Source organism: Durio zibethinus, chromosome 15 (assembly GCF_047325235.1).
Source record: "Durio zibethinus cultivar Kanyao isolate XHJ-2024 chromosome 15, ASM4732523v1, whole genome shotgun sequence".
In the NCBI taxonomy this organism is placed as follows: Eukaryota; Viridiplantae; Streptophyta; class Magnoliopsida; order Malvales; family Malvaceae; genus Durio; species Durio zibethinus.
In genome coordinates, this window is record NC_143176.1 from 7,106,373 (window position 1) to 7,131,179 (window position 24,807).

General features: G+C 25.4%; 1 protein-coding gene across 4 annotated transcripts in view; it reads left to right on the forward strand.

The window, feature by feature from the left end:
* LOC111302336 (GDSL esterase/lipase At5g45950-like) overlaps positions 1-24,807 on the forward strand; it is a 96,429-nt gene that overhangs the window by 62,113 nt on the left and 9,509 nt on the right. The gene's annotated exons all lie outside the window — the stretch shown is intronic.

A 24,807-nucleotide genomic window follows, 5' to 3' on the forward strand; every position in this document is an offset into this window, starting at 1 on the left:
GTGCCTTGAGTCTGGAATGCAAACTAATCCTACATTGGACACTGATTTTCACCTTTTCTGGAATGTAACTATACCAATTCTCTTTGTTACTCATTTCTGTGGATTAAAATGTATGCAAATTCCAGTTTCACTTTTCAATTTCCCTTCCTCTAGACCAAGTTGTTAATATTCAAACTTTTGAGCTTAGGAGAATGTATTATGAAGACTTAATTTTTGGTTTTCTTGCTCTTTCAGAGAAGAGCTTAATTCTGGATTCAACCCATCTTTTAATTGCAGAGGCCAAAAGTAATGTCCAATATTCATTCTTATGTACAAGCATTGAATTGTTTCCTGATTTGCAATGGCTTGCATATATTATGAGAGAAATTGTTGACATGGCTCATGTTGCAAATATTTCACCACCATCCAAATCCATTTCAACACAGTTCCCAGATGTAAGCCATTGTTCCCAAGGCCATAGCCTCCCACTTTTAGAAAGTTGGCCCAGCAATGGCAAAGCCTTTGCAGTATTTTGCTAGAAATAACATGGCCGTAGGCACTTGGAGAAAGCTGCGATTTCATTGTTTCTAAAGCCATTAGCAAGATCTTCAGGAAGGTCTTGGAATGGTTATTATTTTCATAAGTAATGCTTTCAGTGTTAGCAGTTTCATTGGAATGGTTATGATTCAAATTAAAAGAATCAGGTTATAATAGACTGTATAAAACAGGGAACAGATGACATACCATCTTCAAATAAACTACACCATATTTTCCATTGGAAAGAAAGAATCTGGATTTAATGAAGTTGAGTCTTATACTGTTTTAATAAACTACACTATTTATTTTTTCACTTTAAATTTTTTTACTGGATTTAATAAAGTTGAGTCTTATACTTTTTTAATTAAAAATAAAAATATTTTATCTAATTTTTCTAACTAATTATTTAGTAACATGTCTTTTTTTAGCATTAAAATTACAAATTCATTAATGTAATTCATAAGAACAAATTTTATGCAAGGGGTGGTGAATTTTTCTTTTGAATAAATTTTAATATGTAATTATATTAAAACTTAAGAACCTATTATTCTCTTTATGTCTTTTATATCTATATATATATTTATGTATATGACATATTTTGATTAAAAGATTCATAAACAATATTTAGCTTAAATGTCATAGAGCAAAACCGCTTAAATATAATTAATATAAGTCAATTTTAAAGAGTTTTGATCTAACAATATTTTTATAATGATTGGCATGATTGAATTTTTTTGAATTCAACTCCTCAAAAGTAAGTTTTTATAAGAAATATAGATTTTAATGCAATTATAAATTATAAAAATTTATAATGTATCTTATTACTCAGATTAACAGTATAATATGTGAGTACGTGAGATTTTCACTAATATTTTTTACACTTAATTTTATTTTTGTATTTATCAACATATAATTTGTATTGTTTATAATAATAACAAGATATTATCATATTTTTAGATAAATAAATCACATCATTTATCAAAAAAATAAAATTAAAATAAATTAAAATCGTGATACAAATAATATTTTTTTTCATCATCAAATAACTAAAAGAACAATAAAATTAGCATTTATATTTAAATTATTAGGGTAAAGGGAGCAATTTAATGCACTTTTACTATTGAGATTTTTCATATTTATATTTAAAATTTAAGTACAAAATTAAAAAAATAAATATTAATGATACAATATAAATTCGTATTATTAATAAAATTTTATAAAATCTAATACTATCTAATTATAAAATTAATTGCACAAAGCACGAATATAAAAAATGAATAAAATATAAAAATTTATTGTGCATAATGACATAATAAAGAGGTAAATCCAGCGTCATAAAACAAAAAATAATTAATTACTACTGTAGTTTGTACGAATTAATAAAGTCTACAGCAACAAGTCGAACAAACTCATCAGAATTTTAAATGCCGAGGAGAGAGAAGGCAGCAAAATTTAAAAATATAAATATAACATTTTGATATATAGAATTGGAGTGAATTAAAAATATAAATTTCCGTGTTTTCTGTTAATTGTTTGACAAAAGTAAAGAAGAAAAGCACGCATGAAGATGTTACTTCCAATTAATTTTGCCCACAGTACTTCACCTGCCACGTAGAGTGAGAGGTAATAAATGAAGAAACAAGAGAGGACGGTGAGTTGCCATGTTCATTTATTAGGATATTCAAAGTGTTGTGTTACTTGAAGCAAACACATTTATTACGTTTTTTACATAAAAAAACAAAATTATTAATATTAAAAATTATATATTTTTACATAAAAATATAGTTAAAATATTTTTTTTATTATTATGTTATTTATTATTATGTTTTTATATTTAAAAATATTGTTCATATTAAAAAATATTATATTTATTTTATTATTTTTTAAACAATTAATTACGTTTCATATGTAAAAATATAATATTTAAAAAAATAAAAAATTATCATTTATCAATGATTACATTTTTATATCAAGAAACATAATTATTAATATACACAACATTTTGTATTTATCAAATACTATATTTTTTAACATAAAAAAATGTAATTAAAAGTATCATAATTATTATATTATAATATTATATTAAAAGAAAAATTCACTACCCTTTACATAAAAATTGTTCTTATAAAAAATAATGTTTTAAACTATATATGTTACTCGATTCATGTAAGCATATACAGGTATGTATGTGCTTGACATTTAATTGTTCTTGCACCAAACCCCAGCTTACTTGTAATGCAAATTATTCAGATAGGAAAACAAAAACCCTTTATAGCAATTGTTTTCTTATATTTGAGAAAACCCTGTGATGCTGCAATTAACTTTGAAAAAGAATGGGACTATTGCTGTTGACATCAATTTTGTCCCCAAAAATAAAAATAATAATATTATACGAAATATAAAAAAATAAATACCAAAAAAATAATACAAAACAAAAAAATACAAAAAAAAGAAGAACAGCAAAAAAACAAAAAAAAATAATCGAGGATGGCAGTGGTGCCATCCCCGACACCACTGCCACCAAGCCCACCACCCATCCCATACCCTGTTCATTTTACCCTACTACCAGAAAATACAGAAGAAATAAAGAGGCATGGGGCTCGTGTTTACATCCCGTGACCGAGCCCCATGCCTTTCCCTCCAAACGCGTATGGCTGGAGCTCTATAAATAGAGCTCCTAGCGAAGCCAAAACAGAGAAAAAGAAGGAGGGGGAGATTTTGTCAAAAAAAAAGGAAAGAAAACCACAAAAAAAAAAAATCAAACAGTCCTTTCCACAGGGAGGAACCTAGCGCCGAGAGCCCCTACACAAAGAAAAATCAAAGTCAGTTCAAAAAAAAATAAAACCAGAATACAAAAAAAAAAAAAATCTGACTGAAACTTCACTAGCAGATCTAGGGAAGTGGGGACGCTTTTTGGTGAAAAGGACCCCAAATCTGAACTCAGGAGGTCGAGGGGAACGTTTTGGTATTTTCTGAGAATTTTTCGACCACTGTTAACGGCGGTCGGTGACAGACGAACAGCGGCGGTAGCGGCGTCAAAACGGCCGGCCGACCATTTGCGTCTGGTCGGAGAGAGAAAAAAAACGAGAGAGAAAAGGAGTTTTTTTCTGAAGAGTGAAAGGAATGAAGGAAAAAAAAATTTTTAACTTTTATATAAACTGTCAATAGCCAAAACGACGTTGTTTCAATAAACGCCCAAAACGACGTCGTTTAAACCAAGGAGGATCCGCCTGTCGACCCGAACCCGACCCGGGGTCCGCGCAACCGACCCGCTAACCCGACTTCTCAACGACTTTGGATCGATTTGATCAGACCGAACCGAACCTATCTCTGGACCGACCTGAACCGCTGAACCAACCAGACCGAACCATCTAGCTGAACCGCCGTTGACCGGACTGTTGACTGGTCCGGTTCAGGTAAAAAATTTTTTTTTTGAATTTTTTAATTTTTTTATATAATATTATTTTTATTATTTTAAGTATTTTTTATGCATAAATGTTTAAATTTATTATGATAAATATTTAATTGTTATTAATAATAATAAAATGAAAACAATATAAAAAAATAGTATATTTTAAAAATGTTTAAATAGTAATAATAATGAAATAAGCCTTTTATTTTCCCTGCCTAGATGTTGGAGGGAATAAAAAATATCTCTTCAAACAAATAATTTCGCCTAGATGTTGGGGAATTATTATTAATAAATTTTCATAAAAGATATATATATAAAAGAAAATTTTAACTAGTTTTCCAAAGTTATAAAAAAATTTTGAACTTGCTCTGAAAGTCTGCCTAGATGATGGAGATTTTTAGAGATGTTCGCGTTTTAATTAAACCTCAAACCCTGAACTTAAACCCTAAAATTTTACCCTTAATTTATTTCAAAACTTTAAGGACACTTGTGGAAGTCTCACATGAGATGGTTTGTTCCCTAATACTGCCTAGATGATGGGGTATTTAAAAAATTTTATTTCATTAAGTTTTTCACACTGAGTTCTAAATTCATTAATAATAAAATTAATAAATAAAAAGTATAATAAAATTGGGATCTTAAATATAAACAATCGCACCTAAGCTCTGCTTAGATGTTGGAGAGTCGGAGTGGTCTCATTATACTTAAGAATCCAACTTTTAAATTACATTTCATGTTATATAACATTCGTTGGCATACATACGTTAGCATGTTTGCACTATTCTGCCTTTAATTTTTATTTACTACTTAGTGATAAAATATTTTACAATAAAAAAGAATAATACTTTTTAAAAAAAAATCTTTTTTTATGATGTTATAAAACAAAATAAAAATAACATTTCGAAAGAAATAATTTTTGATACTCTACCTAGATGTTGGAGAGTCACTAACAATTATTTTCTATAAAGATTGTTATTTCATTTTAAGAATTATTGTGTTAAATCTTAAACGAAAAGAGTCATTTTAAATTTTGCCCAGATATTGGAGAATTTTAAGATAATTCTTTAACTTAAAGATTTTCTCAATATTTCTAAATAAAAATTTTCAGCAAAATTTTATTTTTCCAAATGAAGGGAATTAGTGTTAAATTTCAAATTAAAACTATTTTTATCCAACATCAAAAATAGCGCATAATTAAATGGTACCAATTTATGGGCGTTGTGGGGGGTGCTAATCCTTCCCCACACATAACCGACTCTTGAACCCAACCTGATTTTCGAAGACCAAAATTCATCTTTTCGATAAACTTTAAACCCGCTTTTATAGTTTTATTGAAAAGATAAACTTTTGGGTGGCCAATCACACCTTAACAAAAATTGGTGGTGACTCCATTTTATTTTTATCGATTTTAAAAACTCAATTTACGTCTGGCGGTCCTAAAACCGTTACAACAGCTTGACGACTCCACTGGGGACTTTTGAGAGTCAGGCCAAAATTTTAATTATACGCTATTGACAATGGTTGGATTTAATTGATTTAATTTGATATTTAATTTAATTTCTTTTATTCTATTTTTCGAAAACATTCATGTTAATAAATAAAATAAATTATGTGTTAGTTATTACTTCATTTGATTTTGTTTTTGGTTATGATTTATTCATGTTATTTTGATTAATACATTGCCTTGCACACACTTTACATATTCACTCGCATGCATGAGCTCTATACCCGGGCTCTATCCTTGTTAGGAGGAAGTGAAGTAGCTACGCTCTCGTGAGGTGATAACCTCCGCATTTGCTAGCAAAACACTTCCACTCAGATTGAACCATTTTCGTTAATAACCCATAATAGGTGAGGATCGTGGAGCCTCGCTAGTCTATAATAGGTGATGATGTGACATGAGATCTATAATTTTTTGAACATCATAAAATTTCTATCTAGTAAACTTGTAAATGAATCATTATAGTTAAACACCAGATGAATCAACGATTTACTAGAAATTTTCTAATCAATTTCTTTCGAGATCAACTTATAAGAAAGGACCAAGATACTTTGATTTCTTACATTTTCAAAAACATGATGTAGATTCCAGAAATATCATATATTGAATAAATTATTATAATGCAATTTATATAGATATTTTATGTTGTTATATTCATTTATATTGTTAACAAATTTATGTTTTCTTTAAAAGATTTCTTTTAATTTTTAATGGTTTCTCTATGTGATTATAGTTTGATTTTTTTGTTAAAATAGCAGCTTAGATTCTTCAAAAACTTGAGATCAATGTAGTTTTTTTTTTTAAAAAAAAATTATTCGTCTTTCAAGTTAGTCATTTTCTCTTTTATTTGTAAACTTTTTAAATTAATTAAAATGATAGGCATAAAGGTTTACAAGGATAAAACTAATTAAACTAATTATAATATGACTAAAAAAATCATATAATTATTATAATTTTATGATATATCATGTACAACATAATTATAAAATTGATAAGTTTTGTGAAATAATGCATTTTAAGATGAAGATATATTTTTTAAAATTTTTAGTATTTAAAAATGAAATGTTATATACTTGTAATAACATTTATGATGTAAAATTATGTAGTTTATGGGTAATTATTTTCAATATATTTAATATTTTAACTATTTTATCTTAAATTTAAAGTTATAATTTCTATTTTATTGATTTTTTATCTTCCAAAAAACTCTATCAACAATCAAATCATTTTTATGAATGAAATGGGAAAAGAGATTATTAAAAAGATTTTATTTATTTTATTTGTGGTGAGTAAATAAAATCTTTTTGTACTTATTTGATTATTTATCTTGCTATAATTTCAAGAGATCTAAAAAAATTATCCTTTTTTTGTATTTTAAGAGTATGAATATTTAAAAATCCATGTTACTTCCAAATTTTTATCTATTTCTTGAGATTTTTTTACATTAGATTATTATTAATAAAAAAGTTAAATATATTTTTGCCATCAACATTAGAGTTAATAATAATAATAAATAAATCAATCAATCAATAAAATCAATAATTTTTAAGTAAAATAAAATACTCAATTGAAGCCTCCAAAAATATTATAAAAACTAAAATTTTATTTTATTTTGCTAATTAACAATTAAATCTTAACATTTTTGTTTTGTAGGTCTTAAATAGAGCAAAATCAAAGTGATAAGTTTCAATAGATAAAAGAAAATTATACCAAAATATTTAGTTAAAATTGTTATAAATTTTTCCTTTTAAAAGGCACAAACATTCACTAAAGGGAAAGTTAAAATGTTAATATTAAATACATAGAGGGTGTATAAATCTTATAACTAAATTTATTTACTTTACTATTTTTAAATTTAATATTTTTATCAAACTAATAACTTAAATAATAAAATGGATATATTTGTTTTCTTGCACAATAACTACTTAAAATATAAGCTTCAATTGAAGATTTAATAATATAATTTTTGTGTAGTTTTTTCTTCTAAAAAGATCAAATACACATAAAAATTATTTGAAAAAATGTTGTACGAATTTGAATGAAGCTAGGAGTTTAATATAATATTGATAAATAATATAAAAATCGTAATAATTTTTTTTACATTTTTTTGTAAGTTACTATTCATAAAGCAACATTTTAACTTGGTTAATAGATATTTTTATTTCTCTTCTTATGCACCTATTGTTTAATTAAAATATATGTTAAAATAATGATTTATATAATAAAAACTTTATAGTAAAATAGAAGGGGGACAGTGTTTATATTATATTATATATATATAACTCAACTAGATTCTAAGGGTTTAATTTTAATTTCAAAAATCTTATGTTTACTTAAATTTATTTATTTATTTTCTTATTTTATTTGTAAATAAATTCTTCCCAAAACAACACCTTAAATACTTTTTTTTTTATTTTTTTCATTCACACTCATACTTGAAAATTCAAATTAAAGCAATAACTTATAATAATAAAACTTTCATTTGAATTTCTACTTTAACAATATGAAGAAAAAATAAATAAATTAATTAATATTGTAATTAAATATACGTGAATTTGTATAATTTTTTTGGATTTAATGCTAATTCATAAGACCTACAATTTGAACTAAATTTTTTAAATATTTTTTTAAAATTAATTTTTATCAAAAGAATTTATTGAATTTGTCTAAGATAATAGTTCTTTTTAATTGCGGTATTGATTAGTGGCTTTCAGATCAAGTTTAAAGTCTTACATTCTTAAGCAATTTATGTTTTTATTAATTAGCAAAGAGATAATTAATTTTTTTTTTTTACATATTTTCCTCCACATCCATTACTTAAAACTCAAGTTTGAACTATAAATTTCATTTATAAAAGGCATAAGTATAGCTAACAAGAAAAGTTGAAAATTTTCCTATTAAATAAATTTGAGATCAAAATAAACACTAGAGATTTAATACCAAATTTACAAATTTCATTATTTAGATATGATACTTTTATTTAAAGTAAAATAAAACATTTAGTGAAAAGAACTTTAAGTAATCTTTTACCTTTTAGGTATTGACCTTTTCTTTCTCATGAGATTGATACATTTATTAAAAAAAGTGTTTCTTCTTTTGAAAGATAAATAAATTTAATAATCAATGTTGAATAATGAATTCTTACCTTTTCACATTATTTCAGCATAGTTGATTTATTAAAATCTTTTATATTTTTCATTTAAATTTGTCTGTACCTCATTCTTTCATAAATTAATTAGTTTTTTAGTTAAATTGCAATCTTGGTAATTTTCAACTTATACTAAAATTTCCTAAACAAAATTTGGTTTATAGCAAATAAAAATATATTCCATTTAGAAGAATGCTTTTAATGACATTCTAACATTATAAATGTTTTTCTTTACTCAAGTAGGTTATTTTAACCCATGTGCTACAAGATCGATTTTTTAATATATTATTTAAAATTAAAAATTAAATATATCTCTACAAAATTTTAAATATCATATATTAAATAAACTATTATAATGCAATTTATATTTGTAAGACTATTATTGTAAATATATCTCTCTACCCATTAGCAAATTTATGCATTTTTTATTCCTGTTATTGAATTTATTAAATAAATATTAATCCAAATTATTTGAAAATCTCATTAAAGAAATAAAGAGTTTAAAAATATATATACATACATGACTATATATTTTTATCCTGCTTAAAGCCAAAAGGCATAAAAAGCAATACACAAAATATAATGTGTATCTTTTTAAAATGATGAAAAATGAAAAGGTCAAAAAAGTAAAAAAATATAATAAATTATTACAATTAATAAATAGACATTATTTTTATTAAAATTGAAAAAAAAAACAAAAGGCAAATAAAGTTAAAAAAATATATTCAATAATCATAGTTAATCTAATTTTAAATAAGTGAATATTATATTTAAAATTTTAAAAAACTAAAAGATAAAGGCAACCTAAAAGATACAACTAATTATTACAATTAATAGATAAATATAAATTTTAAAGTCGAAAAAAATGAAAAAAGTTAAAAACAAAAAATGAATAATAAATTACTACAGCTAATAGATAAGTATTATTAAAAAACACGAAAAGGTAAAGCCAAAAGGCAAAGAAAGGAATACATAACCAATTTCATATATCTCTTTAAAATTATGAAAATTAAAAGATAAAATACAATCAATTATCACAATTAATACTTAAAATCCAAAAAAAAAATCAAAAGATAAATAAAGTCAAAAAAATACAATCAATTATCACAATTAATCTAATTTTAAATAAATGAATATTATTTTCAATATCGTACCAAATTAAAAGATAATAAAACTCACAAGACACAACCAATGATCATAATTAACAGATAAATACTATTTTTAAAACTAAAGAAATTGAAAAGATAAAGAAAGCCAAAGATACATAATTAATTAATACATATTATTTTTAAAATCTAAAAAAATGAAAAAGTCAAATAAGTCAAGAAAACACAATTAATAGATAAATATTACTTTTAAATTGAAGAAAACAAAAGGTAAAGAAAACCCAAATAAGTAATTATCACAATTAATTATTAAATTTATTATATATTATATAATTAATTTTATGATCATTGACGAATATATTTGTTAACAAATTTATTAATTAAAAAGTATTATTTTTAAAAGTATAAATAATTTATTTGTCTTTTAAAATTTTAAAAATTTTATTGCGTGGAATAAGTTCACTTGAATTTTTATACAAAGTTAAAATATTAAAGAAGTTCTAATGTGTGATAACAAAGTTTTAATTTAAATTTTTTTATATTCTAAATTTATCATCTAATAATTCATAAAGTTATAAGAAGAATTATATTATTTCACATTTATTTTTATTTTTTAATTGGATAATCAAATTCAATAATTTTTATTTGATTATTTTATTTAAAAATAATGATAAATGCTCTTTGTAGTATTTATTTTTTCACTTTAAAATTTTTTATTGGATTTAATATAGTTGAGTCTCATACTTTTTTAATTAAAAATAAAAAAAAATATTTTATCTAAGTTTTTCTAACTAATTATTTAGTAGCATATCTTTTTTAGCATTAGAATTACAAATTCATCAATGTAATTCACAAGATCAATTTTCATGTAAGGGGTAGTAAATTTTTCTTTTGAATAAATTTTAACATGTAATTAGATTAAAACTTAAGAATCTATTATTCTCTTTATGTCTTTATATTTTTGTTTTTATGTATATAACATATTTTGATTAAAAGATTCACAAATAATATTTAGCTTAAATCTTAATAGAGCAAAACCACTTAAAAATAATTAATATAAATAAATTTTAAAGAGTTTTGGTCCAACAATATTTTTATAATGAATTCAACTGCAAAATGATTGGCATGGTTGAATTTTCTTGGATTTAACTCCTCAAAAATATGTTTTTTAAGAAATATAGATTTTAGTGTAATTATAAATTATAAGAATTTATAATGCATCTTATTACTCAGATTAACAGTATAGCGTATAAGTGTATGAGATTTTCACTAACATTTTTTTCATTTAATTTTGCATTTGTATTTATCAATAAATAATTTGTACTATTTATAATAATAACATGATATTCTCTTATTTTTAGATAAATAAAACGCATCATTTATCAAAAAAATAAAATTTAAATAGAATAAATTTGTGATACAAATAATTTTTTTCCTCATCAAATAACTAAAAGAATAAAGCTAGCATTTATGTTCAAATTGTTAAGGTAAAAGGAAGAATTTAATTCATCTTTACTATTAGAATATTTTATATTTATATTTAAAATTTAAGTATAAAATTGAAAAAAAAATATTGATGATACAATATAAAATCATATAATTAGTAAAATTTTATAAATTCTAATACTACCTAATTATAAAATTAATTGCACAAAGTATGGATTTAAAAAATCTAACAAAATATAAAATTTTGTTTTGCATAATAACATAATGAAGAGATAAATCCAACATCATAAAATAAAAATTAATTAATTAATTAATACTACAATTTGTACAAATTAATTAAGTCTACAGCAACAAGTCGAACAAACTCATCAGAATTTTAAATGCCCAGAAAAGAGAAGGAAGCAAAATTTAAAGATATATATATATATATATATATAACATTTTGATATATGGAATTGGAGTGAATTAAAAATATAAATTTCCGTGTTAATCTATTACTTGTTTGACAAAAGTAAAGAAGAAAAGCACGAACGAAAGTGTCACTTGCAATTAATTTTGGCCAGAGGTAATCAATGAAGAAACCGTGACTTTTTTTACAACAATGAGTAGCTATGTTCATTTCTTAGGATATCGAAAGTGTTGCGTTACTTGAAGCAAACACATTTATTACATTTTTTACATGAACAAACGTAATTATTAATACTAAAAATTATATTTTTTACCTAAAAATGTAGTTAAAATATTTTATTATAAATATTTTATTTATTATTATATTTTTATATTTAAAAATATTATTGATATTAAAAATATTATATTTATTTTATTATTTTTTTAAAAAATTAATTACTTTTCATATGTAAAAATGTAATACTTAAAAAAAAATTATTATTTATCAATGATTACATTTTTATAATAAAAAACGTATTTATTAATATACATAATTTTTTTTATTTATCAAATATTACATGTTGTAACATAAAAACGTAATTAAAAGTGTCATAAATATTATATTATAATATTATATTAATTATTACATTTTTAAATTAAAAAATATTGTTAATAAAAATATTTAATTTAATTTATTATTATTTTAATTAATCTACTATATGTCATATATAAAAAAATATAATACTTTTGAAAATAAAAAAAAATTTTAAATTTTAGATTTGCAATTATTATTACGTTTATTCTTTTAAAAATATTATTTTTATTATATGTAATTTATTACGTGTTCAACCGTGTGGTGAATCATGATAATTAATCTAATTATTGATTAATGAACATGGGCAGAAGTAACGGGAAATTCTTTTGGATTGGTTGTGAATTCTGTTCGTTGGAGATAAAGAGGATGAAGCAATAGTTCCATAAACAAGGAGGAACTACAAATAGTATTTTAATAAAAAAACATTTATTATTTGATATTATTAAAAAATAATTAATTGGAAAGAAATATTTATATTTAAATTAATAAAAAATAATATCCAAAAATATACTTATTTTATTTTTTTTCTATATATTTTATAATATAATTATACATGTATATTAACCAAATGTACATATATAATAAATTTGAATTAAGATCATTGAACATTATGATTACAAAATAATTTTTATTTATTAAAATTATAATTTTTTCATTAATTATTTTTAATATAATACCAATTAATAAATATTTTTGTTATTTTTCGGAAAATTTCCCCATAAAGGACAGGTTTCTGGGCTGTTCCATTCCAAAGATTTGAAACGAACAATAAAAAGAAGAAGACTTTAGATAAGAAAGGAAGGGTTAAAAAAGAAGACCCAAGAAGAAAAGAAGTGATGGGTCATGGCTTTTGTGAGTCACATGGCTTTTGTCGGCCACTATGAAATTTAATAAGGAAATTAAAAGAAAAGAAGGAGACCGAGAAGCAAATAAGTCTTCGTTTCTCTACATTTTTACATACTAATCTTAAAACAAATCCTATGGCCATAAAACCTTAAAAAAATAAAATGCAAAAACCCATTTCTGCTAACAAAAGCACAGTGTTCTGTTAATCTCTTTTGTTTGAATTTTCCAGGCAGATAAGTGAACATTTTCTTTTCAAATTTCCAAGCTTTTTGATCATTTCAGCGCTTCACTTTTTTTTTTTTTCAATGAGTTGTAAGGTTGATATATACTCTATTTTCCTTCAACTCAAAAAGATAAGTTTATTTTTATATTTTATTCGAATTTGATTAAAATTTAATTTTTAAGCTTAAATTTGACTTAAAATAAAAAATTAAAATATTTAATCTCTTTTGATTAAATTTATTTAATAAAAAATAAATTCAATAATCACATTGAATTTTTAAATTTGTTTATGTATTCAAACTTAAACTAAGGATAAAATAATAATTTTTAATTAAATAATAAAAATATAAAAATTTGATTAAATTTATAAATTATTTAAGTATTAAAATGTTTAAACTCTTTAAATTACTTGAATTCAAATCGATAATAATTAAAATTATTTTAATTTTATTTAAATTAAATTAAAAATTTTTATATAAATTAATTTATCATTTATATCTCTAAATTTAACATGTGTCTATAACGAGGAAGACATGAAAATGAAGTAGTATATTTTAAAGCTGATCGCTAGAATTGCATTATTTTCTATCCTTTGGACTACTCTTAATTTAACAATCATCACCTCACTATAAATAATTTAGCAAATATGTAAGTTGCCGATGCTTCGTTCTTGAAGTAATTAAGTAAAGCAGTTTACTTCTATATTTTTTTGTAAGAATTGAATACTCATTAAGTTCAGTACTTATATTTTATTATTTACTTTTTTTTTTTCGCATTGATGAATACAAATAAAAAATATAGTATATTAAAAAGAAAAATAATATATGAGATTAATAATAAATTAAAGTTTATAATGAAATTTTATTTCAAATGCTATAATTAATTAAAAAAATTTGATATCCATTACTAATTACATCGACATAGTATAGTCATCCGCTACAAGTAAACATGTAATTAATGTAGAAAATAATCAACAAATTAAAAATCTATTATGAATATCTTTAGGTGGTAGATAACATCTTTTATTGCTTGTTTTGATCGTTTGTTGGATATCATATTCTATTTTTTCCTTCATACTTTATTATTAACTGAAGTTTCTTTTTCTACATAAAAAAATTAATAAAGTACTAGAAAATTTAATTATACAATGCAATAAATTTGCACAAAATAATAAAATTTACCGAGTAGCTTTCGTAAAAGGCTCAATGAATAGCCAAGCTTACCTTAGATTAAAGCTTCCTCATTTTATTGGTGTTATTATTGTGTTTTTGTTTCATAATAACTTAATATATAATTTTCAAGTATATGAAAAATATGACTATATCTTTATTGTATATTTAAGCTGTTTGTATCATATATCTTTTTAATAAATCTCAATTCTTCACCTGAAGTGCGTTACTAATTTAATTTTTTTTATGTGATGAATTATGATAATTAATCCAATTACTAATTAGTGAACATGGGCAGATATTTTTAGATCAGCTCTTTTCCTGTTTCAATTGTTTCTTAAAATGAATTAGGAATGATATGGTTTACCAATGAGAAATTCTTTTGGAATGGTTGTGACTTCAATTTATTGGAGATAAAAAGGTGAAGCAATAGCTCAATAAACAAGGTGGAACTACAAAGGGTGTTTTAATAAAAAAAAAATTATTATTTGATATTTAATAAAAATAATTAATTGGAAAGAAATATTTATATTTAAATTAATAAAAAATAAATTAATTATTATAATCTTAATATCCAAAAATGTACTTTTTTATTTTTTTTGGATGTACATATTTTATAAAATAATTAACATATATATTAACTAAATGTACATATATTATAATTTTGAATTAAGATTATTGAATATTACGAAAATAAAAATAATTTTCATTATTTTATTAATATATCATAATTTTTCACTAATTTATTTTAATATAATACCAATTAATAAAATTTTTTGTTACTTTTCGAAAATTTCCAGACAAATATTTGGGCTGTCTTCCATTACTTAGAAAAGAAAGGAAGAATGAAAAACAAAAAAAAAAAAAAAAGGACCGGAGAAAAAATGAAGTCATAGGTCATTGCTTTTGTCGGTCACATGGCTTTTGTAGACCACAATGGAATTTATTGAGGAAATAACAATATTAAAAGAAAAAGAAGAGGACTTAGATGAAAAGGAGTCTTCTTTTCTCTACATTTTACATAATTATCATAAAACCAATCTTCGGCCATTAAACCTAAAAAAAAAAAAAAAAAAGTAAAAACCCATTTCTGCTATTAGAAGCTGAGTGTTCTATTAATCTCTTTTGTTCGAATTTTCCAATCAAAAAGTGAACGTTCTCTTTTCAATTTCCAAGCTTTTTTTATCATTTCAGTGCAAGCATTTTTTTTTTTATCTAAGAGTTCCAAGGTTGATTTCTATTTTGCTTTTCCTTCAATTCAAAAAGAGAAATGTGATTTTCAATTTGATTCGATTTTAATTAAATTTTAAATTATTTTAAGATAAAAATTGAGATATTTAAATTTTTTAATAAATTTTATATAATAAAAAATAAATTTAATTTTTATATTTAATGTTAAACTCGATTATATATTTAAATTTAAATTTAAAATAATATAAATATAAAAATAAAATAATAATTTTAAATTAAAATAATAAAAAATGAGAAATTCTTTTGAATTAGTTTTAAATTTTGTTTATCAAATATAAAGAGAATGAAACAATAATTCTATAAACAAAGAAGAACTACGAAAGATGTTTTAATAAAAAAATATTTATTATTTGATATTATAATAAAAAATAATTAATTGAAAAGAAATATTGATATTTAAATTAATAACAAATTAATTTACTTTTATAATATTAATATCCAAAGATGTAATTAATTTATTTTATTTTTTGGATGTACATATTTTATAAAATAATTACACGTATATATTAACTAAATATACATATATTATAATTTTGAATAAAAATCATTGAACATTACGATTATAAAATAATTTTTAATTTTATTTATTAATATTTATTATTTTTTCACTAATTATTTTGTAATATGGTACGAATTAATAAATATTTGTGTTACTTTTCGGAAATTTCCCCCAATAGAAGGACTGATATTTGGGCTGTCTTCCATTACTTAGATAAGAAAGGAAGATTAAAACAAGAAGATCCGGACAGAGTTGCGATTGCTACTGTGTCTCAAAAGCCAAACTTTGAAACAATTCAAGATGAAATTGCAAAATACTTGGAGTTTGATGAGAAGAATGAACGAGGAAGAAAATCAAGACAAGAATTCTGGTTGAAACTGCAGAAACTGCAGAAGGATAAAAGGATTCTAATAATCCTTGATGATGTTTGGGCAAAAATTGACTTGAAGGAGAAGATAGGAATTCCATTTGCCGAGGATCATAAAGGCTGCAAAATTCTTTTAACAACTCGCCGTCGACAAGTATGTGATGCTATGGGATGTCAAAGGACAATGCCACTTGGTTGTTTAGAAGATAATGAAGCTCGGGCTTTATTTAACGCCAAAGCTGGTTTAAACGACTCTTCTGGTGCTTCTATTGAGGATGTGGCAACTAAAGTTATCAAAAAATGTAAAGGTCTGCCCATAGCTATAGTTACATTGGCAAGTGCTCTGAAAGGTAAAAATCGTCCTGGGTGGGAAGCAGCATATCGGAGACTCGAAAACCGTACATTGCTTGACGTAGAAGACATTGATCAACAAAATGCTTACCTATGTTTTGAGGTAAGTTTTGATTATCTGAAGAATAAGAAGACCAAGATGTGTTTCTTGTTATGCTCTTTATTTCCTGAAGATTATGAGATTTATGTAGAGGAGCTGGTGAGATATGCATGGGGACTAGAGTTGTATAAAGGTATGGGCTCGATTGAAGCAGTGAGGAGCGAAGTGCTTGCGGCGATGGACATCCTCAGGGATTCTTGTTTGTTGTTAAATTGTGGAGAAAGGCATGTTAAAATGCATGACTTGGTTCGTGACTTTGCTTTGTGGATAGCATCAAGCAAAACGGAGTTTTCTTTTATGATAAAATCTGAGGTTGTTGAATCGTGGCCAAAGGATGAAAGTTTTGAGCCTTACAAAGCAGTCTCCTTCAAGACTAGTCGGATTGTTGAACTTCCTAAAGGACTGCTATGCCCAAATCTCAAAATTCTTGTACTTGGTGGAGATAAGAAGATGACAACTTCAAGTGAATTCTTTGAAGGAATGACAGCATTAAAAGTTTGTGCTTTGAATTCTAGATTGATATCTCCAGATGCATTTCAGTTTCAAACAAACCTTACAACTCTACATTTGGAAAGTTGCAAACTCTTGGACATCTCAGTGCTTGGGCAGTTGAAGAAACTTGAAGTTCTTTCATTTAGTTGCTCTGATATCAAAGAATTGCCAGAAGAAATAGGTGATTTGGATAATCTTAAATTGTTGGATTTATCATATTGTGAAGAACTACAGAGAATCCCTTCTCAGTTAATACGAAGATTGTCCAAATTAGAAGAACTATACTTGCATGTTGTCAATTATTAAAATGGGCCACTGAGAGCACTGTTCGAGAAGAAAGATTTGCCAGTCTATCAGAGTTGAATTCCTTCTCAAACTTGATTGTATTATCTTTAGAGGTTTCTTCTGAAGATATTCCAAGAGACTTTGTGTTCTGTAAATTACAAAGGTTTTATGTATGCGTTGGCTCTGGCTTTTCTAATTTTTATGGATTGAAGATGGACTCTGAGATCTGCCCATTCTCGAGATCTTTAAAGATTGAGGGGACTGTAATAGAGGCATGCAAGCAGTTATTTGGGGATACAGAATCTCTTAATCTGCAAAATATGGTGGGTTACCCAAATCTTGTTCCAAGCTTGGAGTCGGGCCAAGTGGTATTCAGTAATCTGACTTCTCTGGGTATTGAGAGTTGCAAGCATATGAAATGTCTCATTGATACTACAAAGCAGCAGGTGCTAACCAATGCAATTCCAATTCTACAAAGTCTTGAAAGGTTGGAAGTTGAATCTTGTAATGAGATGCAAGTGCTATTTCAGATTGCTGAATTGAGGAGCATACAGCAAGGACCCAGTCATCGTGTAAGCTTACAAAGCTTGAAGCTTGTAAGAATAGACAACTGCAATAAATTGAGATATCTCTTCCCAACGTCTGTTGCTGAAAGTCTTGGACAACTGGAAACACTGAACATATCCTCATGCTTGGAATTGGAAGAAATAATTCCCAAGACGGAAGTGTCAAACATCAATCTCCAAAGTCTAAGGGAAGTATTTGTAAGTGGCTGCAGTAACTTGACATCTCTTTCCTCATTGTCGCATGGTCAAAGTTTGGAGAATTTGACTACACTTGAGGTTTGGGATTGCACTCGATTGGAATATACTTTTCCAATCTCAATGGCTGAAGGTCTTCCGCAGCTGAATAAGGTTGCACTGAAAAGATTGCCTGAATTTAAAGGAAGGGATGGAAATGATATTGTACTCATGTTGCCATCTTTACAAGCGTTGGAAATGAGAGTGTGTCCACAATTTATCATTTCGGCTAAAATACAGGTAAGCCTATTTATTTGTATTTTAATCTTTTACTTTGCAACTATGCTTGGTTGGACGGAGTGGAAAAGAGTGGAAGAATAGAGAGTGGAAAGAAAAAAAATCGATCAAAATTTAATCCTTTTAAATTGGGAGAAAAACATTCTTTTCTATCATTTATTTTTGCTTTCCTCACCCTTTTTCCCTCCCTTTACTTTTCTTCCAACCAATTAAACATAGTGTTAATGTTGTCGACAGATTTGTTTTTCTTGATAAATTGGTGTTGGAGAAGTTCAAGTCCAAGAGCTACAATATTTAAAAGAAAAGCTTTGTGTTACTTTGGGTAAAACTAATGTAAACCTACTTCTTCACTACTTAAACAATGATAGTTTAAAGCTCAATTGTGGAATTTTAAGATAGCTTTTTTTATTTTACTTTCATCTATAAGTTTTGTGCAATATTATTTTGCTTTCACCTATGCTATTATAAAACTCAATTTTTTTCATATACAACTTTTTAAAATGTTTAAAGTTAATTTATTATTCCAATCATTGTTAAAAGTTTAATAGAACACAACCTTTTAAAATATTTTAAATTCATCTATTATTTCAATCATTGATAAAATTTAATGGATGTGCATATGACATGAATTTCAACTTAAAAAGTTTAAAAACTCTAACCTTTTTATCATGTGCAAGTTTACATAGTTATACACACATATGCACAAAAAATATTTTGAGATGATAAATTTAGTCAAAATTTAATGATTGATTGTTCAAATTGATGAATTTGAATTTAAAAACTTGTGAATAAAAATTTTGAGTTTTAATTAACACCGTGAATGAAATGAAATATTTTACAAAATTCATAAATGCGTGATGTAATTTACTCTAATTTTCATCGACATTTTCTTTGCTAGTTGTCTTTCTCTTTATATTTGAAGAAGGTATTGTCCATTCCAAATATGTTATTACTACTTGTTTTCAATTTTTAGGAGATTACTATAATTAGTTTCTTGAGTTGTCTAAATTGATTTCATTTAGTTATTTTAATGTTATAGGAGATTGAGTTTTTAGGAAATATCTAGCTAGGTGATTTCATTTTAAGTTCAATTAATTATTACATACAATGCTAAATGGTCATTTCTTCTCATAAAAAAGCCTTAAATAATTAATACTACGAACTAAAAAACCCTTAATATCACCATTTAGCATTATTGAATTTATGATGAGATGCAAGTGCTATTTCAGATTGCTGAATTGAGGAGCATACAAGAAGGACCCAGTCATCATGTAAGCTTACAAAGTTTGAAGGTTGTAAAAATAGACAAGTGCAATAAATTGAGATATCTGTTCCCCACGTCTGTTGCTCAAAGTCTTGGACAACTGGAAGAACTGCGCATATCTGACTGCTTGGAATTGGAAGAAATAATTCCCAAAACGGAAGTGTCAAACATCAATCTCCAAAGTCTAAGGGAAGTATTTGTAAGTGGCTGCAGTAACTTGACATCTCTTTCCTCATTGTCGCATGGTCAAAGTTTGCAGAAATTGACAACACTTTTAAATAGAGAGTGGAAAGAAAAAAAATCGATCAAAATTTAATCCTTTTAAATTGGGAGAAAAACATTCTTTTATACTTAATAAAACCATTTTTAAATAATTTTTTTCTAATCCTTTTTCTTTTTTCTTTCTTTCTTTTATCTTTGGTACCAAACAATAAAAAAGAAAATTAATTTTCTTTTCTATCATTTATTTTTGCTTTCCTCACCCTTTTTCCCTCTCTTTATTTTTCTTCCAACCATTAAACATAGTGTTAGTGTTGTCGGCAGAATTTTTTTTCTTGATAAATTGGTGTTGGAAAAGTTCAAGTCTAAGAGCTACAATATTTAAAAGATAGACTTTGTATCACTTTGTGTAAAACTAACGTAAATTTACTTCTTCACTACTTAAACAATGATCATTTAAAGATCAGTTGTGGAATTTTAAGATAGTTTTTTTTATTTTACTTTCTTCTATAAGTTTTGTGCAATATTGTTTTACTTTCATCTGTAATATTATAAAACTCAATTTTCTTTCGTGTAAGACTTTTTAAAATGTTTTAAGTTCATCTATTATTCCAATCATTGTTAAAAATTTAATGGATGTGCATATTACATGAATTTTAACTTAAAAAGTCAAAGAACACCATCTTACCACATGATAGTTCACATGGACATACATACACATGATTCGGAGATGATATAGTTTATCAAATTTTAATCAGTGTTTCTGGAATTTATGATGAGATGCAAGTGCTATTTCAGATTGCTGAAGTGAGGAGCATACAAGAAGGAACCGGTCATCATGTAAGCTTACAAAGTTTGAAGGTTGTAAGAATAGAAAAGTGCAATAAATTGAGATATCTCTTCCCAATGTCTGTTGCTAAAAGTCTTGGGCAACTGGAAAGGCTGAACATATCCGAATGCTTGGAATTGGAAGAAATAATTCCCAAAACAGAAGTGGCAAACATAAATCTCCAAAGTCTAAGGGAAGTATATGTAAGGGGCTGCAGTAACTTGACATCTCTTTCCTCATTGTCGCATGGTCAAAGTTTGGAGAAATTGACAACACTTTTAAATAGAGAGTGGAAAGAAAAAAAAAATCAATCAAAATTTAATCCTTTTAAATTGGGAGAAAAACATTCTTTTATACTTAATAAAACCTTTTTTTAAATAATTTTTCTTCTAATCCTTTTTTTTTTTTTGTTTATCTTTGGTACCAAACAATAAAAAAGAAAATTGATTTTCTTTTCTATCATTTATTTTTGCTTTCCTCACCCTTTTTCCCTCTCTTTATTTTTCTTCCAACCATTAAACATAGTTTTAATGTTGTCGATAGAATTTTTTTTCTTGATAAACTGGTGTTCAAAAAGTTCAAGTCTAAGAGCTACAATATTTAAAAGATAGACTTTGTATCACTTTGTGTAAAACTAACGTAAATCTACTTCTTCACTACTTAAACAATGATCATTTAAAGATCAGTTGTGAAATTTTAAGATAGCTTTTTTTATTTTACTTTCCTCTATAAGTTTTGTGCAATATTGTTTTACTTTCATCTGTAATATTATAAAACTCAATTTTCTTTCGTGTACGACTTTTTAAAATGTTTTAAGTTCATCTATTATTCCAATCATTGTTAAAAATTTAATAGAATGAAACCTTTTAAAATATTTTAAATTCATCTATTATTCCAATCATTGTTAAAAATTTAATGGATGTGCATATGACATGAATTTTAACTTAAAAAGTCAAAGAACACCATCTTACCACATGATAGTTCACATGGACATACATACACACGATTCGGAGATGATATAGTTTGTCAAATTTTAATCACTGTTTATGGAATTTATGATGAGATGCACGTGCTATTTCAGATTGCTGAAGTGAGGAGCATACAAGAAGGAACCAGTCATCATGTAAGCTTACAAAGTTTGAAGGTTGTAAGAATAGACAAGTGCAATAAATTGAGATATCTCTTCCCAATGTCTGTTGCTAAAAGTCTTGGGCAACTGGAAAGGCTGAACATATCCGAATGCTTGGAATTGGAAGAAATAATTCCCAAAACAGAAGTGGCAAACATAAATCTCCAAAGTCTAAGGGAAGTATATGTAAGGGGCTGCAATAACTTGACATCTCTTTCCTCATTGTCGCATGGTCAAATTTTGGAGAAATTGTCAACACTTTGGATTTGGGATTGCTCTCGATTGGAATATACTTTTCCAATCTCAATGGCTGAAGGTCTTCCACAGCTGAATAAGGTTACATTGGGAAGATTGCCTGAATTAAAAGGAAGGGATGGGAATGACATTGTACTCACGCTGCCATCTTTACAAGAGTTGGAAATGGTAGAGTGTCCACAATTTATCATTTCGGCTAAAATACAGGTAAGCCTATTTATTTGTATTTTTTTCTTTTACTTTTGCAACTATGCTTGGTTGGACGGAGTGGAAAAGAGGGGAAGAATAGACAGTGGAAACAAAAAAAAATATGGATCAAAATTTTATCCTTTTCAATTGGGAGAAAAACATTCTTTTATACTTAATAAAACCTTTTTTTAAATAATTTTTCTTCCAATCCTTTTTCTTTTCTTTTTTTTTGTTTATCTTTGGTACCAAACAATTAAAAAAAAATTAATTTTCTTTTCTATCATTTATTTTTGCTTTCCTCACCCATTTTCCCTCCCTTTATTTTTCTTCCAACCATTATACATATTGTTAATATTGTGACATAATTTTTTTTTCTTGATAAATTGGTGTTCGAAAAGTTCAAGTCTAAGAGCTACAATATTTAAAAGATAGACTTTGTATCAATTTGTGTAAAACTAACGGAAATCTACTTCTTCACTGCTTAAACAATGATCATTTAAAGATCAGTTGTGGAATTTTAAGATAGCTTTTTTTATTTTACTTTCTTCTATAAGTTTTGTGCAATATTGTTTTACTTTAATCTGCGATATTATAAAACTCAATTTTTTTTCATGTACGACTTTTTAAAATGTTTTAAGTTCATCTATTATTCCAATCTTGTTAAAAATTTAATAGAATGAAACCTTTTAAAATAATTTAAATTCATTTATTATTTCAATCATTGTTAAAAATTTAATGGATGTGCATATGACGTAATTTTTAACTTAAAAAGTCAAAGAACACCATCTTACCATATGCACGGTAACATGGACATACATACACATGATTTGGAGATGATATAGTTTGTCAAATTTTAATCACTGTTTATGAAATTTATGATGAGATAAAAGTGCTATTTTAGATTGCTGAATTGAGGAGCATACAACAAGGACCCAGTCATCATGTAAGCTTACAAAGTTTGAAGGTTGTAAGAATAGACAACTGCAATAAATTGAGATATCTCTTCCCAACGTCTGTTGCTGAAAGTCTTGGACAACTGGAAACACTGGCCATATCCGACTGCTTGGAATTGGAAGAAATAATTCCCAGAACGGAAGTGTCAAACATCAATCTCCAAAGTCTAAGGGAAGTACAAGTAAGTGGCTGCAGTAAGTTGACATCTCTTTCCTCATTGTCGCATGGTCAAATTTTGGAGAATTTGAGAACACTTCACATATGGAATTGCTGTCGATTGGAATATACTTTTCCAATCTCAATGGCTAAAGGTCTTCCGCAGTTGAATGAGGTTAGATTGGGAAGATTGCCTGAATTAAAAGGAAGGGATGGGAATGACATTGTACTCACGCTGCCATCTTTACAAGAGTTGTATGTGGATGATTGTCCACAATTGACTCCTTTTATCATTTCGGCTAAAATACAGGTAATCCTATTTATTTGTAGTTTAACACTTTCAACTATACTTTGTAGGAGGAATATAAAGAATGGAAGAATAGATAAGAGAGCTGAAAGAAAAAAAAATGGGAACTTAATCCATTTAAATTGGGAGAGAAAATTCTTTTTTTCTTAAATAAAACCTTTTATATAATTTTTTATCTTTGGAAACAAACACTTAGAAAGTAAAATAATTTGACTACATAGTGTTAATGTCGTTGACTAAATTTATTTTCATTTTCCTGATAAATTGGTGACTAAAAAGTTTTCAAGTGTTACAATATTTAAAAGATAGACTTTGTATTACTTTAGGTAAAATTAATGTGAATCTACTTCTCCCTATTTAAGTAGTGATAATTAAAATCCCAATTGTGGACTTTTAAGATAGTTGTCACTATTAAAATGCATCAGGCATCGATAAGCTTTGTGCAATATTATTTTACTTTCATCCAGTCTTATGAAACTTAATTTTTTCATTTACACTTTTTAAAATATTTTAAATTCATCTATTGCAACAATCATTATTAAAAAATTAATAGAACAAATCTTTTTTAATGTCACATGGATGTGTATATGACAAAAATTTCAACTTAAAAAGTTAAAAAAATTCTCACCTTTTCATCATATGCATGTTTACATGGTTATACACATATACACAATATTTTGAGATGACAAATTTAGTCAAATTTTAATGATTAATTGTTGAAATTGATGAATTTGAAATATTTTAAAAAACTTGTGAATGAAAATTTTGAATTTTA